Below are 18,863 nucleotides of genomic sequence, written 5' to 3'. Positions count from 1 at the left end.
TGACACTTTCTTAATGTATTCAAAATCCGCAGTATTAACTAGCTGGTGATATAAGTATTTGGAAGGTAATGGAAAATAATCTAATACTGTCGGGGCTTCTCAAAATTTCCTTTCAGATCTTTAAGGTGGAATGCTTCATGTCACATTTCAGCTCAACCAGCAAGACTGAACTGTCTTACAGAACTCATGCAAAGGAACTTTTAAGAACTGTAGATAGCAGCGACAAGGGTTGTACGCGGCGAACAGGCAACACGAAGCCCCAGCCCTAAGAAGAGCAGACAGAGCCCCTGATTTCTCTTCCTGCAAAAAAGCAGGAAGAGAAGGAAGGAAGGAAGAAACTCTCTCCTCTCAAAGAAGAAGGAAGGAAGAAACTCTCTCCTTCCTTCCTTCTTCTTTGTGCTGAACCAAACAGGTGCTGGAATGTTTTTCTCCACTGATGTGTGCGCTCAGTAGCAGTGCTAGATGATGTAAGAAAACTGTCAGTAAATGACAAGTTATGAATCTCAATGACCATTGTCTTCTTCTTACACTGCCAGGGTGGTAGCTAAGTGCTGCGGGGTCTGACTGCAGCATCCTGCACTGGTACATGAAAACCAGACTGATAAGATTTGCCACTAGCTGTGGTAGTAGATCGCCCCTTTCTACCTAATTTTCTGCAATTATCATTTTGGTTGATTGCCCTGCACTGAATTCCATGATAAGACTTTATGCGGCTTACATCATATGAGCTAGTGAGGTAACAGCAGAAAATCTGGGGCTGTAAGTGGTAGTCCAATACATTTTTCTTACTCATATAATCACTCCTTGATGGAGTGATTTGGGATTGATGGTGATATTTATGTAGAGGACATTTGCGTTCATGGCTTCAAAATACACCTCACAGCCTATGTACTTTTTTCCACAAAATATCTGAGATGAGAGAAATATTGTTATTTAGTTTTATAAATGGGTGACTGAAGACATATATTGACAATACACTAAAGTCAGTTTTAAGATTCATAGTTCCAGATCAAAAGCGCTGTGGCAGAGTGATGGTGTAGTATAAACTCACTTCGCTGATTCAGATTCCTTCAAACAGTTTACATGAATTAGCTTTATGCTGATGGGTTTTTTGCATTTCCTCCCTCAACTGCTTACATTCCTGACTGTGTGGGGAGAAGTGTAATTGTGTGCTGTGATGCCTGAGCCAGCACAAGTTTATGCTACTGGTTCAGGATTAATTCTGCTGGAACCATCAGTAGTTGCAGCTGGATCATTTTGCCCAATGCTGAGCATTTAACGTTTTTATTGCATCTTCACATTGTCAAAGCATTTGCGTAAGGATGGCAGTGTGGCATCCTCAGGGACTGCAGGACGCTTAATGTGAGTTCCTGTTGTCTCTAAAAGAGGAGTGAGATCAGATGATCAAAGTAATTTTTTTGGCTCAAAATTCACGAGCCAGTGCTGATTTGAGCTACTAACCGAGTTAAGTCCAGCATACAGTGTCCAGCATCATGCACAGATAATATTTTAGGCCCACATTAGTAATTTCATTTATATCTTCCTTTGGTTTTACATATCCAGTAACCATGGACCAATTTTTGAAGGAAAGTTGCACACAGGAAGATTTACTTGCCTCAGGAAGGCTTTCTAGAAATCTGAAAATGTGGTAAGCGGCAAATTAGAGCCTTCTGAGTAGCAGTGGGTAACAAAGCCTTTTGCATCAAAAGCTTTCCTCTAGATCATGACTTATGCAGGAGCTGAAACTCAACATGCTGTTTCAGGACAGACAATTCTGTGATATGTTAATTTGGAGAGTTTTGTTTTTTTTTTTCCCTAGAAATGTATGGAACTACAAAAAGTTCTATTTCTTCTCTTAATTAAAATAAGCCATTTTCTTCCCTCTCCTATGTTCCTCTCCCACTATGTCTTTGAAGAGTATGCAAGGTTATATTAAAGAAATCCCAAACAGCTTTCCGGTTCTACAGATTTGGTCAGCTTATGAAAATAATAAAAAAGGATATATATTCAAACAATATTAAGCATGATCATTAAGGATGCACTTTACAGGAAATTTAAATTTATTGGTCTCTTATATTTGTCTGAATATTCAAGGGCAGTTTCTCCTTTCTGTCTAGTAACTGCAGATGTCATAAACTTCTTATATTCTTACATACTCTCAAGGAGATGTGAGCTATGGCATACCAGCATGCCAACACTAAGCCTGAAGTTGGTCAGACACTGGAATAGGCTGCCCAGGGAAGTGGTGGAGTCACCATCACTGGAGGTGTTTAAAAAACGTGTAGGTGTGGCACTTTGGGGTATGGTTTAGTAGTCATGGTGTTGTTGGGCGGATGGTTGGACTTGATGGTGTTAGAGGTCTTTTCCAACCTATGATTCTATTGTTATGATTCTAAGTTTGCTTGCTGGAAACAAGGACAGGAGAAAAGGCCTTATAAAAAGGTCCCTGAATGCTTTTAAGAAAGCAAACCTTTTTTCAGTAGGGATTACCTGGGTTTCTGATGACTGGTTTCAGAAGAGCATAAGTCTTTGGTATCTAAGAACTGATCACTCTTTTCCCTCCCCCTCCCTTCCCCCTTTATTTTTTTGCTGCTCCACAAGCAATGCAGATAACTGAGCAGAACTCATCACTCAGCTATGCTCTAGAAATCAGAGAGCTCTTCCTGCAGATACTCATGAGCCATAGTAATTCAGACAACATTTGTAAACAAGCTGGCAAATCAGTCAGCTTGATCCCTTCCTTAGAACAAAACTGCAGTTGTTGTCCGTTGATGCTATTATTCTGAACAGAAGAGGTGCACTTTTGTAGAACCCATGAAATATGGGTAACTGTCTCCTCCCTCAATCAGTTCCTGCAGTCCAGCCAAGTTTACAGATAAATTCTGTCTTTCTGGGTTCCTCACCCGTGACTGCATCCTCTTAGCCACCCACATATCCTTGTGTTTGTCCTAGTTAGTGAACAGTTCTGCAATAAGCTGGTTTTCTTTGGTTGCTCTTGTAACTATGAGGCTGCAGAGCGTGCGTATATGGTGCTGACAACATGTGGACAGGACCTGCAGTCTGAGTGTTGCCATTATTTCCTGTTTTTTTGAAGACAATTGCATCATCTAAGCCAGGTCCACAGGGGAAATTGCGTGTAAGAGAAAAGAGGCTGTAAAAACCTTTCTAAAAGTGAAAGCGTGAGAAGCATCAAAGAGAGTTAAAATGCCACATGCAAAGTTCTGCCAGTTAGTTAATTAAATTAAGTTTTGCCACAGGTTCACTTGAAAACTGAGCAGTGTTGAGCTCTCCTGGCTGTCAAAAACTAGATGACATTGATTCTGTTTCCCAGTTTAGGACATGTGTCTGAAGTGATCTAATTCCTAGGCAGGACAGTCATGGAGAAATTCTAAAACAGTATTTTCTTTTCCTGTTCATTTTAATGCTAAGAGGATATAGATGCAGACTGGTGCAAAATCTTCAATGAAGGGGAAGAAATTAGTGAAACGTTAGAGTAAATATTGTCTGGACATTTTTATTGACTGGTCTTCTGGTGTCATGCTTTTTAAAATAACATTGTAATGACTGCAGAAATATCATTTGAGTTAAAAGGATGATTTGAACTCATCCTTCTGAAGAAGCAATCAGATTTAAAGTGAGATTGTATTTATAAAGATTCTACATGTTCACTAAAGGGACACTCATTAATTTACAATGACTTGTGTTACTGGAGTGTAAGAATTCTGCTTCATATCTGAAGTGACCTGGAAATTTAAAATTCCATTTGAACACATACTAGTATAAATGTTTGCATCTTTTAATTCTACAAAGCAATAATTACACAAAACAAACAAAAACGCAGGTGCTAGCCCACAGCATGCACCTTGTAGACTTCTACTGGCTTTTGTGGCTTTCTCCTCAAAGCTATGCCTTCCCTGTGAGATACTGAATCAAAGTACACTCTGGTCTGAGTGCATGCCTTAGGTTTCTCTGACAACAGAGTATAAAACTCCCAGTTCATTGTCTGTCAGAGCAAGATCATCTTTCAGAGAAATCTAATGCCAGTGCAACGTCTTCCGTGTAGAGAGATGCCGTCTCCCATGCTCAGGATTCTACCCCCTCTGATAATGAACCATTTGTTCTGAAGTCTTTCAGTGATGTTTAATGTTTTTCCTTTTAAAGAGTATCTCATCTTTAGAGAAAAAGGTACTCAGGATCATATCAGGTAATTTAACCAGGAGGTGCCATGCATTTTCAGTGGGGTTTGGTGCCATTTTATGGATGAAATCCTGCTCTTGAGATGCTGTGCACATGGGTGTATAGCTGCGGGGAGGAGAAAATTCAGTTTCTAAGAGTATCCAGAAGTGTATTACTCAAATATCACTGTGATATCTTAGTATTTCAAAACAAGAAATTGCATCAGGCTTTTGCATGTGCTGTTACATGTAAGCATTATTGCACTCATTTCAGAAATCTTTTTAAAGTCTGGGTCATCAGTAGTTAGTAACAAGTCAAGAAAACTTGGCTTTATTCCCTAGGTAAACAGGAGCTCTAAACCCTGAGAAACCTCCTCTGCTGGATGGAGGCAGAGACCAAGCCCACATGTTTTTTCCAGATGCATCCCTTTATAACTGCACAGGAACAGAGTTCCAGTGTATTTCTCTTTCTATTATAGTATCACATCATTATATGGAAAAGCAAATGCTGGCACATACTATTCTTGTGCTAAGGCTAGCTCCTATGGCCTGACTATACGGCACAGTGCAGTGCTATGCTATGCAAACATATTGAAGGGAACTCTGGTGCCAGATATGATAGAGTTGCATTAGCAACTTATTAGCCCAGACAAAGGGTGATACTAGCATTGTAACACAACTAGGGCTCCAAAAGAAATGTCTTTCAGCACTATCTCGAAACGGTAATAATTAGGCAGAACGTGACTTCCTAACGGTGCATGAGATGCTGCATTAGGCTGTGTGAGCAAGCAAGCAAATGTTCTGTGGTTAACAAGCTGCTGTTTCTAAGTCTGGCATGAGTAAGCGTGCACTACTGTGAATTTCCTATTAGTGGAAAATGCCAAAAATAGTTTTAGTAATTGTTTCCAGTCACAAAAGAAAGAACAAAATAATAAGCATAACAGAGAACAAACCAAAGCAGGAGCACTTGAAACAGGAGTTTGTAAGACGTTCAGAATTCCTTCTCCTCCTCCACCTTCAAAATCCAACATATTCAGGATAATTTCTTTTGCAGTGTCACATTCTTCTTGTGACTCCATCCAGTGAAAATGTCCATCTGGAAAACCTTTAATAACAGAGAAGCAACTCGTCTATCATAATGCTTCAAAAGTTTTTGCAAGTGTTCTGCCCCTCAGTGAGGTCTCTGCATTCAGATCTTCATGTCTGAACAGAAAATTGTTAAAGGTAATGAGACCTTGTGCAGCAGAAGAGGTGTCCCTGTGCAGAGGTCGTCGATAAAGTTTTGACTGTACGTTCCTGAGTTGCACATATGACATAATTGGTAGCATTTATCATACTTCTTATGGGGATATTTCCTGAAAAGATTGCTCAATAGGATGATGTTCGAAGAAAATTTTTTCTGTAACTGACTAGCTTGCTGTATGTAGATGATGGTGTTATTTCCAGGTCAACATTTCTGCTGATCTTCTTCGTGTTATCACTGTGTATCACTGTGTATTGGTATTCAAATATTATTTAGGAACAACTTTAAGAGAAAAAAACCCAACTGTTTGTTGATTGCATTGAAATGTGGAGAAAGATTCCAAGCATTTCTCCCTTTGTATTTATTACACTCATGATGGCAATTTGTCTGTTTTTAGTCTAAATTTGAAGATGAATTCTAAGAACAGGCCAGGAAAAATTGATAGGGAATAGGTCAGCTTGTCTGTAAAAGCTGGATGCCCTACACATAAAAACACTTGGCTATTAAGGAACCAGTATCTGCTCCATTTATTGCAGAGACGGGAGGAAAAAAATATGACAGGATCACATTCTTGTTAGTGCTCTTGCTTTCCAAACTTCAAGTTCTTCTTTATGCACTAAAAGAAAAGCTGTCTTCATTTGATATGAGTTATACAGAAAACCTGTTTCTTTCACCTATGTGTATGTTCAAGTTGTCTGACTTTCTTAACCTACACTGAACTAAAAGAATAGAGCTCTCTCACTTGCTACTGGCTTGGTTGTAGTAGTTAATGTCTTCTTTGTACAGTTTTCACCTTTCTGCTCAGTGTTTCCTGTAAGTACATGTATAGGCTCAGCCAAATGAGAATTGAGGTGTTCATACTTACCTCAGGGCAAGGTTATTTTGCTCCAGAAATTCTTTCCTAATGAAGTGACTAACTGTCACTGGGTTCTGTTAGCCATGAAAAGGCAGTCTTCTGCTTCATACTAACATACGATGAGCTGCAATGCCTAGCTATATGGCTGATTTCCCATCCCACTAAACTGCTGCGGGCTTCTCACAGAAAGATAGGCTCTAAGGCCACGCATGGCCTGCAGGCATATTTCATGCAATATTTATAGTAGTGTAGGAGGCATAAGATTATCATTATGATCAAATAGCAATGTTATTAATTATAGTAATCTGGCACAATCAAGATCAGTCCAAACTTAGCTACTGAGCTGCTACTACATTGCTAAAGCCTGAATCTGCAAGAACTTTTGTATGTGAGTAAGCCCAAATATACTCTTTTTCTGGTGGAGTGAAGTCAGATTCCTACAGTGGACAAGTAAGGGGAGAACAACACTTGAATTCCAGCTGATATCTCAGTACAGGTCTCACAGCTAGATCACTTGCTTGGACAAACATCATGTTGAGCTTCTCAACTTATGTGCCTATAAACTCTTGAAGTTTTTGACTTGAATTGTAACTGCATTTATGAAACAGAAAATGGATGAATCTTTGTAGTTGTTGCAAACGGAAGACAAGTCTTTGAAACAGAACCACACACAAACTCCCACATACAGAGCACTGAAGAATTAATTCACAGTAGAAATACTTCAGAACATGTACATAAAACCTGGAAAAACTGGGAATCACTGGGATTTTTTAAATACTTATCAGTATTTCAGTTTTTGCCATTATTTCCATTTTTTCCTTCCATAATGTGATGCTGTGAAAAGCTGGAATTGAAGACTCAGTAGTCAGAAGACTATTAAGCGGGTATGGCGCCAGGCACACGGGGGATCTCTCCTCCAAACATGTGCACCAAACACCCTGTCATTTCAGGTTAAATGCTATCACAATATACATATTCATTATATTTCTGAGAAATGCTTAGCATATCCATGACTTTTCCAAGATCTAATTAGCATATGTTAATGTCTTTTCACACATGTTGGTTAGCATCCTCAGGTGGTCTTTGGGGGCCTCAAGACAAAGGCTTATACTCCTCATCACAGTGTCCACTGGTTGGCCTCTGTTTCTGCTCAAATTCCATTCTAAGATCACCCATACTGTGTCCTTCCAGGTTGTTTTGCTCTGGTCTTGTTGTCTTCTTGGTGCCTCTGTATCTCTGTAGCTTGGTGCTTCTGCCCTCCGAAGGCTGAGCTGTCCAAATAACATTATTTAGGAGTCTATCTTAGAGCTTTCCTATCCCCCCACAAAACAGCAAGTCAAGTTTGTCTAAGTAGCATTATTTAGGAGCCTCTTTATCTTAGAGCTTTCCTGTCTTCTCAAAACAGCAAGGATCTACTTTAGCTTAATTAGAATCACTCTAGTAAGTGGGAATTTTACATTTACAGGTATCAAATGTTCAGTATTTTTTCAGTTGATTCCTGTATTCTCCTCAGTTTTTCCTTGCATGCTATTTTTAACTGTAAATAAGTACTAGATATATCAGGTTTTGTTTTGATTTGTGGAAGTACAGTCTCTCGAAGCTAGGTGTTGTGGATTCCTGCAACTTTTGCCTATTCTTCTAAGAAACACACGTATTCTGTTCTTTGGTAGGTTAAAGCTGTGCAAGTTTATTTGTTTTACTTAAACTTCATAAGCCATGTTGGCTTTCTGTGTGGAGCAGTGATCAACAGCAGGATGGGACCTAGCCAGGGACTTTTTCATAGTGACTCCCTTCTTTGAATGTGGCACTTAGAAACACTTCCTGTCAATATTTCACTTTCTCACTGAAAGTGATAGTTATATTCAGAAGCCAAAATGCTTATTACTTTTACTATGAAAAAGGATTTGCCAGATTCCACTTAAGAAAAGATCTACAAATTTTATCTTAAAATTCCTGCTGCTAAATGCCAGGCACTATATAAAAGCTGAAATTCATGCAAACAGAGAAATTCCTTTCCCGGACAGCTGTGACAAGAAGTTGCAATGATGCAGCATGTTTGTTCTTTCCAAAGGCAAAGAGAACCTGTAGTGCTTTATTACTTGAAACATCATGACCCGAAATTCAACAGTCTGCAGCTTTCCATACGTAGGTTTGCTAGATCTGTAGTATTATATATATAAGAAGATCTTACTTTTTTTGTTTGTTTGGGTTACAGGTCATCATCTTGCTCTGATTTCGTGTTCATTCAAACTGGACAAAGAATCCAAACTGATCATTTAACCTTTAGGAATGGACTAAACATTATGTTAGGTTCTTCAGCATTGCTGATTGTGTTTCCAGAGCTTTAGAGAAATTTTGACTTGCATAACCTTGAAAAAATTAAAAACATTAGACAGAGCAGTTAACATGTTTAACAATAGATGTTTTCCTGTTATGGGGATCTAATCGATAAACTGTATACCCAAGTGCCCCAGGTGAAATCCATAGGAGAAATGATTATTTTAAATCCAATCTTCAAGTCTGTAAATGAAAATCAGTGTGATAGCTTAAAGATGCTTACCAGGCAATGAAAAACAGAGCACGGAGTTAGTGTTTTTTTTTCTGAAGTTATAAGTTAGCTTACTTCCTTTAGGTCAGTGGGCTGAAATTCCACATTTACTTACCCTTGTTACTAGCCATTTAATACTAAGTCTGATCTTTTCATGGAAGGGATAAGGTATTTCACTTTCAGTTCTGTAGTGACAAAGGCAACAGGAATTCAGTCCTGTTTGTCATCTACAAATTTACTACAGCATATTTCAGAGCATCAATTTCTTTTAATATATTTTCAGAGTATTCCAAATTACCATTTCAGTTTGTGTTTCTTAAGATAACACTGCCCCTGTTGCTACGATGGTTTCATGTCTGGCAGTCAGTAAGATGATATGCATTCCCATGACAAATGAAAAGGTCAAAAGGAAGTTATATAAACCATATTTGTTATCATGAAGTACCTGCAATTCTTCCCACTGTGATTCTAGGTAGTAAGTATTTCATCTGTTAGTATCCCCCCAAAAGACATGCCTAGGAAGTTTATTTGCGTAAATATAGTCATTCCTTAAATATTTTTATGATAGTCCTTTAGCACAGAAAGTCAATAAAACCTTGCTGTAAACACTCAACTGAAAGTAAAAAAAAAATACCCAGAGTCAGAGCATTGTCATTAACTTTTATTTATGAGCATTTTGTGTTTCAAAGGCAATTGCTCAAATAAGCAGTGGCTTAAGTGCTTTGGATTGTTTCTTTGACCTTGTCATTAGTTATTTCACTTTCATGGTGATTGTGAAATTACAAATATAATTTGTAAACTCCCCTTTTTAACTGTGTTTGAATTACATCAATATGTTAAATAGAAACATTACTTTGTCATACCCGCAGTGCAATCTGGCACATTTTGAGTCAGCAACTTGTTTCGTGGATAGAATGTTTTTGGTGACAGTTCATATTTGTCACACTGACAAATTCTTGGAGAGTCTGGCTCAACAAAATCAATGTCTCTCAAGTTTTTCAGTGAATGTCTAAGGTAATGGGACTGAAGCAATGTTATGTGCCACAGCATTTATTGCAAAACAGAAAAAAATTATTTTTTAAAAAAGAAAGAAGTATTTGTTAGGATTGAAAATTTTATTATTCTCTTGGTGGACTTTTTCAGGCCATTAAGGATTTGGTCCTGCTGCTGTTGAAATTGATAGCAAAATCCTCAATTATTTTGGGAGGATCAAGTGCAAAAGCAAATCAAATTCGGTGAAGCAAATCAAATTCTGCTAAGCTACCACAAACATAATATGGATGTAGCAAATATCAGCTATCATCAGTTTGATCTAATAGCCAAGCACCTTGCACAAGTTTTTTTTATATCTTTGACAAACCAGAGACTCAAATGCAAAATCCAACATACAGCCTCGTTACAGAATTTGTCACAGCTGAAAGTCTTGTATACAGAAATAAGGGTACTGATTACTATGATCTATAGACGCATTTTCTTCCATTCCCCAGTCTTCTTGTGTGAGAGCTATTAGTCATCAAATAAGTCTTTGAAGTCTAAATTTATAAGATTGCAATTCAAGCACTCAGTAAGTTTCCATTTGATACAATTTCAGAAAAATTGTGGACCAAAATTGTTATTATTTCATGTCTAGAACTGAAGGTACCTGCTGGCTTTACACAAACAGTCAGAAGTAGAACTTTTTATTTATTCAGACAAAAATTACATGTTAAAGAGGGAGTCAGAGCACAGTGTACCAGTATGCCTCTGCCTTAGCGGTGTCACCCTGGAGGATTTCAGTATTGTGAGTAATGAGTTGATCATTTAAACTGAACAAAGCACTAGGAGTTTGTCATACAGTGTCTCTACAGGAAGAGTCAGAATAAGTACAACTAGCGTCCATTCACGTAGTAATCAAGAGCTATTTATTTAGGATTGGATTCGGACTACTGAGCTAGAAATAAATATATTATATCCCATTAGTAAAGCCGTAACCTCATTAATTCCCAAGAAGTCAAGGGAATTCCGCATGAGAAGGGATGTTTGTAAGTTGAGGAGAGACTCTTTTTACATTTAGGTTGAGAAAAGACCATACACACAAACGTGAAGTGGTATATACACATGGATTTAGCATGGAGAAAGCCTGGAGAAAGTATGCAAACAGTGCTATAGTCTTTAGTTTTAGGCAAAATTCTTTTGAATTTAATCATAGCTATGAAGTCTGAGGCGGCACAACTAAAGAAGCAGAATAGTACTGGCAACTGTTCTTTCTGAACAATTTTACATCAATAGCCAAGTTTTCTAGAAGCAGGCTTCATGTAAGCACTCAGAATATACAAATGTCATATGAGTATAGTTAGAAAGGTCAGAAACAGCATCATCCTCATATTGTCTCCATCAGAGTGCAGAAGTGACAGAACAAACACGGCAAGCAGGAAACATGTCAAGAACTTACTAGCTGCAGCAGCTGTTCTTGCAGAACTTCTGTTTCTCTTCAGGCTAAATGCACTGTCACTTTTTAAAGGGAATACTAAAGAACAAATTGGCACTTTTGCAGTGTAGCCATATGCAGTGTCACAATGACCACAAAGAACTCTTAGTTGAACCTCCTCAACAGTCTTCTTCCTCAGAAGCTTACTTTTGCCAAGTCCTCATCTGCACAAATTGTCTAAATAATGTTTTGGGGAGAAAGATGGGCCACATCCTCTCTTCACTAAGTGTCTAACTTCAGGTAGCCATTCTAGTCTTTTGACCCTTCAAAATGCCTCAAGAAGTGACTCAGGCCACCCTTCTATATCTTAAGAAGCCCAGTTCTCTTTCATATGCTCCAATCATCTGTCTGCTAGCCAAACATGAAAGAGTCAAGGAAACCTTGCCCTAGGACCGTCTTAAAAGCTCACTCAGTGTACGGCAAATCTTTTGACAAGCAACTTCCTTAGGCATTTTTTAAACTGTGTACACATATTTTATCTTTTATTGCTGTTTTATCTTCTTGTAGAAAGCATGTGAATATTGAAGAGTTTTTCATAAGCTGTTACTTAAAATAGAATGAAAGTACCCATTTGTCTGGGTGTCAGTTTTATCCTACTGCGTTACTAATCCATATTTTATAGTACTGGTGATAAATATTAGACAGAACTGTGTTATAAACAAAAGGGAATTTGACAGGGGAGAATAAATAAGAGGAAAAAGTAGTATTAAGGAAAATGAAAATGGCAGTAGAAGAAGAGACTGGGAGACAGAAAAAAAAATATAGGTATTCTGATAGGGAAAAATAAAAGCAGAAGCAGTGTATCTTTGTCCTTGCTATCCGTGGCCTAGTACATCTATCCCACAACTTCTCAACTGCAGAGAAGGTGGCATGATTTCAGCCTACTAATTCGTATCTCCATCACATGGTAGGTATTATGTTTAAATTAGCATGACAAAGGAAAAAACCTTTATGTCTGAATGCCTAGGCATCATATAGGACAAATACAGTAGCTAGACAGGTGCAAATAAATGAAGAAAATTAAAAAGGAACTAGAAGGCTGGAGTGATTGCTACCAGTAATCTGATTAAAGGCTTGAACCCGCTCATCTTGTCCATCTAAACTTGTACCTTGACTCAGTATGAGACTTGTCTGCATTTAAGAGCTATATGATTATAGAATTAGCCAGAATATTAATGGTACTGATGCTATTTCCTCCCTAGTACAGAGAGAGTTTAATTCCAGCTGCCTTATGACAGCAAGGGAGCAGTCCCAGAATCCCCAGTGCAGACCTTGCAGGCAAAGAGCTACTCTCTTCAAAACCTGGGCAAAGATTAAGTCAAGTTTAAAAACTTATTTCCCTTCTAAATGGTTTGAGGGATGTGGGAAATGTTTCTCCATACTTTCATGTCTTTTTTTTTCCCGTAGATACATAATTGGTTGCTATTAGGTGGCAGGTGCTCATAGTGGTGTGCATGTGCAGCCCTAAGTCCCATCTGCAGATGTGTAAAACACTATCATTTCACAGTATTGTGCTACAGGGCAAACCAAAGAATTATGACATTGATTCTTCAGAAAACCATAAGTCAGATTTTCCTGTTTGATATGCTCACAGCACTCCCAGTGAGGTAAAGGGGCATGATATGTTGCATCAGGACATCTGAGGACAGAACCTCAAAACTGTCTTTTTCCCTCTGCTTGCCAGTGTAAACAAAATGACCTCATCTCAAACTGATGCCCTTTTAATCAGGGTGGTAGTTCAGTGACACATGTTGAGATAAACACATAATCTCAGGTTCACAATTTGGAGAAGTATATGAACTGGGTGAAAAGAAGCTAAAATTATCATAATTTTAGTGATATATCTTATAAATCATAGTATTTGGTATCCAAGGAAACAACTCTGGCCTGTAGCTTGTGTCTGACTTTCTTCTCCATTCCTTCTGTGGGGTCATAAGCTGCGTGCAAGATGACTATGAAGAATACATGTTTGAATGAGGTGGTCTTTACACCCTTTTTTGCACAGGTGCATGCGAGTACCTAGAAGGCTATCTAGCCTATCAGAAGAAACTTACCTGCCTTGAAAGTTACCAGAAGATATTTATGAAAATAAAGGCAGCTTTGAGATATTCAGAGCTTGTATTTCTTGCATAAAGATTTCAGAAGCACCCAGTGCTATATTACATTTCCCAAATACTCAGCAAGCATAACTGACATGGACCAAGTTTACTAGTGGATACTAGCATAGTGTTCCTGAAGTGTTTTGTCTATCACATTTTCCAATAAATCTCACAATTGTCAAATATTAATAAGCAGGGTACTGAATGTCACAAAGGAAAGCAGCAGCTTTGCTAGCAGATCAAATCTTTGGCAGAGAGGACAGCGTCATTTTCCTAACACAGGAAGTGAACATAGCTGGGAAATGAGCAGAGGAAAAATCCACTTCTATTCTCAGTATAAGCATAACTTAATGTCCTCTGGAAAAGCAATAGACTATTATCCCAGTCATCAGGTGCAACTTGTCAGCGCAGGCTGTGCTACTGGTAGAGTGACATAGTTTTAGATAATTTGAAAGTATTAATCTGTTTGGAGACAACATTTCTGGAATAGTACTCATGTACCTCAGCACAGAAGGCCATCAAGCTAAATTCTGCGTGGTAAAGTGTGAACTTCCGCATTTCTAAATACACTCCATAAAAATCCAGTTCAAAGTCAAAGCACAGCATAATTAGCTACCATGGGCTCTGGAACAACAGCTTGGTTATGAAGGTGGCGATTCTGTAGATTTATCTAATGCAGAGTCCTCTGGACAGCGAGACCATTAGATGGGTAGCCGCAAGCACCGTGGCCCTCTGCAGATGTTCCCAGGTGCTGCTGGTCCTCCTCGTCCTCCGCAGAGTCCCAGCATGGCTGCCTCCTTCTCTGTCCCACCTCCTGTCTTTATGGAATGTGGCAGACTTCCAGCTGCCTCGGCACTGCTCTTGTGTGCAGCTCTCCCTTTAGCTCACTGTAACCACCTGTTGTGTTACTGGGAGTGGGTCTTTTAGTCACGTTGGTGGTGCAGCTGTTTACGAGAGAGAGGGGGAAATTTTCAGAGCAGCGATTCATTTCATTTTGCAGTGCTTGGGTGCCTGAAGTGAGATTTTTTCACCCCCACGGGTTCCTGAGAGTGTAAGACTGAGATTTGTACAATAAATTATAGGAATAAACTGCACAAGAAATGCTGCGCAATGTGCACTGAAGCTCCACAAGCAGCATAGCAGGTGTTCCCATGGGATGCATAGCCTGTGCAAAATCCCCACAGCACTTTTTTCTGATGAGGCACTGTATAAAGAGGTAGGGAAGAAGTGTGCAGGAGAAATGAGGTGTGGGAGAAATGAGAATGCCACACATCATGCATGCTCAGAAGATTGTTCCTGCTGGGATCCAGAAGGCTGACAGGGAAGCGTGTGAAGCTGTGACTACGTGTACCGAGTGTTTCTTAAACAGCACCTACTTGCTGGGGAGCACAGGGAGTAGCCTGGGCTAGAGGCTGCAAAAGCAGCTGCTCAACAGCCCAAACCCCAGTTCTAGTGGGCAGCACTTCAGCAAGGCTTAAAAGGGGCATATCAGCATGATGCTGAGCCCGAGCTGTACTGCTTCTGAAGATATGAGGCTTTCATGGTAAAAAAGCTAAGCACAAAATCTTTATGTCTGCAAGTAGCACAAGGGGCATGAGCTTGTACCTTCCCCAGGCAAGCCTTGGCTAATACAAAAGGGAATGTGCATGGTTGTAGCAGTGTGTTTCTTAAGTAGTAGCTGTGTTATCAGCAACTGTGTAGTCACCAAGAGCCTCAGCGGCATGATGGAAATGGATGGGACTTGTCAGGATTTATCAAAAGATAATCCAGCTAGCATGCAATCTGTAAAGCAGTTATAACCCTTTCAGTTCATGACCCATTCCAAGAACATGATGCACAATACCCCTCTCCCTTGCAGAGGAAATGTCCTGTTATATGAAGCAGACAGTCGTCATCCGAAGGTTGCTGGGATCCAAATAGCTTGTTGGGAATCGTTAAGTACTATTCTAGCAGGTCTGTAGAACAGTAAGTGACTGTTACAGCTTCCTTAGTTACTGTCAACAGAGAGGTGTCTTGCTGCTGCAAGGTGTTTTGCAATTACATTGGATTGTCTACAGTGTCACTCTGTAATTAGGGATTTAATGTAATTTTCACAGAGTGAAATTGTTTGCCTTATCTAATGGGAAATCTGATTGGAGGACTGGAGTAATACCTCTGATCTGTCTTTTAAACAGCTCATGTGTTCTTTACCCACTTCCATACATGGAATGTACGGTTTGGGTATGTCCCACAGGAATCTGCTTCATACTTTGATACAATATTGCTACATTGTTTAAAATGTTACATTTAATCGATTATTTGATTTAAACATTGGATATTTTCCCTGTAAGACTCTCTTGCCATTTCAGGTTGGCTGTTACTTTTCCTACATGCCACAGTCAAAGAAGATATAATGTTTCATTAGATGCCATGATCAAATCCACAACCAAACCAGTAGAAAATCTTCGAGATTTTGGTAAGAAGTGCTACCGATGTCCAAAATATTCAAATGTTACAGTTAAAGTAAAAGGTTTGTCATTTTCCCATATCTCATTGCTGAAAATAATTCTGATATAAAAAGCGTGCAGGTCTGAGGATAAATGGCCGAATACCTACTATTAATGAATTTGTTTCAAAGTTGTGGGTTGCATTCCACAAGCTTTATCCTCCTCCATTAAAACCAGTAGGGTTTTTTCTTTCACTTCAACAAGCACAGAACTTAGTCCCTTGTGACTTTTTTCCCTGTTTTCTAGTTACTAAGCTACCTCATGTGTTGAGCAAAGCAATACAGCCACACCATTACCCTGCCTAATGTAAGCTGTGGGGATGACTTAAACGGAAACTGCTCAGTAAGAAACTGCCAATTTAGTTGCTCCTGCTTTCTGTTACAGAAGAAACAAATAGTCTCATATACTGTCATTACCGACACTAGTGTCATGACTGCTGTTCACCACTGTTGTTACAGGAGCATGATTGCTGCGATTTGATTGCTGCAAAGTCACACTACAAGAAGCATGGTGGAGCAGGCTGTCTGCTATTTTTACAGCGTGTTGCTGTCTTCTCTCTGACACAGAACAAGACAGTACTAGTAGTGCTATTAGTGTTAACACAGCCATCTCCAATAAAGGAATCATACTAAGTGGTAAGCAGACTTGCTGCACAAAGAACTTCCAATTTAAGGCACACAAGCGAATAAAGCATTGGCCAGGGAGACATCTGCTCACAGGTGGAGTACTTCTGAGAACAGATGGGTTTTCAGGACCATCTCAAGGAATGAAAGGAAATTGGCATAAGCCTTTTTTCACAGTTTGTTTTTAATTGGCATATACAGTATTTTTATGAGCAGAGCTAGAGTACAAAGTAGGAACCGGGTAACTTCTATTAATCTCTGACAACCTGTGAATATGGAAAAAGTTGAATAAAATAAACAAGCAGATGTATGGTGGCAAGTCGCCAGGTCACAGTGAAATCTCATGTGAATATGATTAAACTTCAGCGGTGGCTCTGGCTCCCACACTTGCTAGTTCATTTAGCAGTTTCCTAGATTGCTCTGAAATTCAGAAATTGATGGGAATATCAAACTATTTCACTGGCTTCAGAATGAACAAAGCCAAAACTGTTTGGGTTTCCTGTAGATCTGCTTCCCTAACAATCACTAACTGAGGTTCAGGGGTTCTTCTAACTACCCATGGGTCAGAAAATGTTGTTACTTCCCCTTTTCATCCTCCTAGTCAGGCAAATAGTGAATCTTTTACAAAGCTGTGAGAACAATACGTTCACAGTCAGAGAGAAAATTATTTCTCAGAGAAAAGGGGGAGGGGGGTGGGTTCACAGCCAGTGCAGCATTTAATTGGGCTGGATGATCAGAGGTACCCAAGGAACACTGGAGATGAGCTGGGACAGTTGCCTGGCTGCCCCCCATGTGGGCTGCAGTGTGGCCACGCCTGTGCCATGGCTGGGTTAGGCGGAATGGCCCATGCCCTGCTTTGTTCAGGCATTGTGGCAATTTCAGGAAACAGTCCATCTGCTGCCTGCATGCCCTTCTGCTTCGTCACGCTTGAGATCTTTGACCAAAGAACACGATACATGGTTTAGGAAATGTGATAAGTATTTCTATTACTCTTTTTCTTAGGTGTGGCACCTAAAATATCACTAGTGTGAAGCAAGCACAACATATTATTAGTATCTGTTAAAATGCCACAAAGAACAACTCTGTGCTTTACCGTTTAAAATACAGCACTTTCCTAATATATAACTGCTGTAGGTATGTTTACTACGTATGGAAAGAAGGGGTTCCCTGGGAAACAGTGCCCTGCTCAAAGTGACATTGCTTCTGCATTTAACCTGTATTTTTTATCTGGGGAGGGAAGGACACAGAAGAGGCCAGGGAGAAGGGGAATGATTTTTTTCTGTTCAGTTTGTGGAGGATTTTGCATTGCCTTTTTCAAGAGGACAGTTGTTCATCACAAACGTGAACTATTTAAAAAGGCTATAACTAAAGACCTCAGCCATTTCATCAAAACCCAATATGTTTAAATAACATTCATTTTGGTGGTTGAGTTACCATCCCTGGAGGTGTTCAAAAAATGTGTAGATGTGACACTTTGGGATACGGTTTAGCAGGCATGGTGGTGTTGAGTGGATGGTTGGACTTGATGATCTTGGAGGTCTTTTCCAACCTATGATTCTGTGATTCTATGATATGCTACTGAGTTTTACAGAAACAACAACCAGTGCCAACTAGTTAACCAAAGAGCAAAATGTTGTACATGGAGTTGAATGTAAAGTTTTTCCACATTTCCTACCAAGAACTTATCTCATAGCTTATCACACAGACCAAATAAAAATGGAATGTAATTGACGTCACATCACACTAGAATATTAATGGAGCCAGAAAATATCTGCCTAAGGAACTTGCTGATCTTAATGACTTTTGTGATACCTTATCTAGGGAAGAATTTTATACCAGCTTACATCATAATCTGAATAAGCAAAATACAGAAAAATAAGGAAATATGTTAGGTCATAAGTTCCATTTAAAATTTTGCCTCATGAAAGCTGTGTGTATAGAGAAATGAAAATGAGTAAATTTTTCCTAAACAAATCTGTACATTTGGCATTGTTTTTAACATATACATGTGCTAATGTAATCAGCCTTTCTGCTGTAAAATGTTCAAATCATTCTTAAAGTTTATAATGGCCATGAAATTAACATAAGAGGTTTTATTCTGTTGTTATCCCTCGTCAGCTCAACAGTATTTTTTACTTGATTGTTTATTCCTCGGTGCAGCTTGCAATTTGTAAAATACAAATGTATTCTACCTCGTATCACCCTCAAAAACCTACACATGATGCAATCTGCTTCATTGCTTTTCTCAGGGAAAGCACTGTTTCTTCAATGCTCAGGAAATTCAGAACTGGGAAGAAAGGACTGCCTTGGTTAAGACAGATCCGTATAAATTTGCAGCCTAGCATTATTTAGACCTGAATTGATGT

The sequence above is a fragment of the Opisthocomus hoazin genome, chromosome Z (genome assembly GCF_030867145.1).
Source record: "Opisthocomus hoazin isolate bOpiHoa1 chromosome Z, bOpiHoa1.hap1, whole genome shotgun sequence".
Lineage (NCBI taxonomy): Eukaryota > Metazoa > Chordata > Aves > Opisthocomiformes > Opisthocomidae > Opisthocomus > Opisthocomus hoazin.
Note: the sequence above shows the minus strand (reverse complement) of the source record.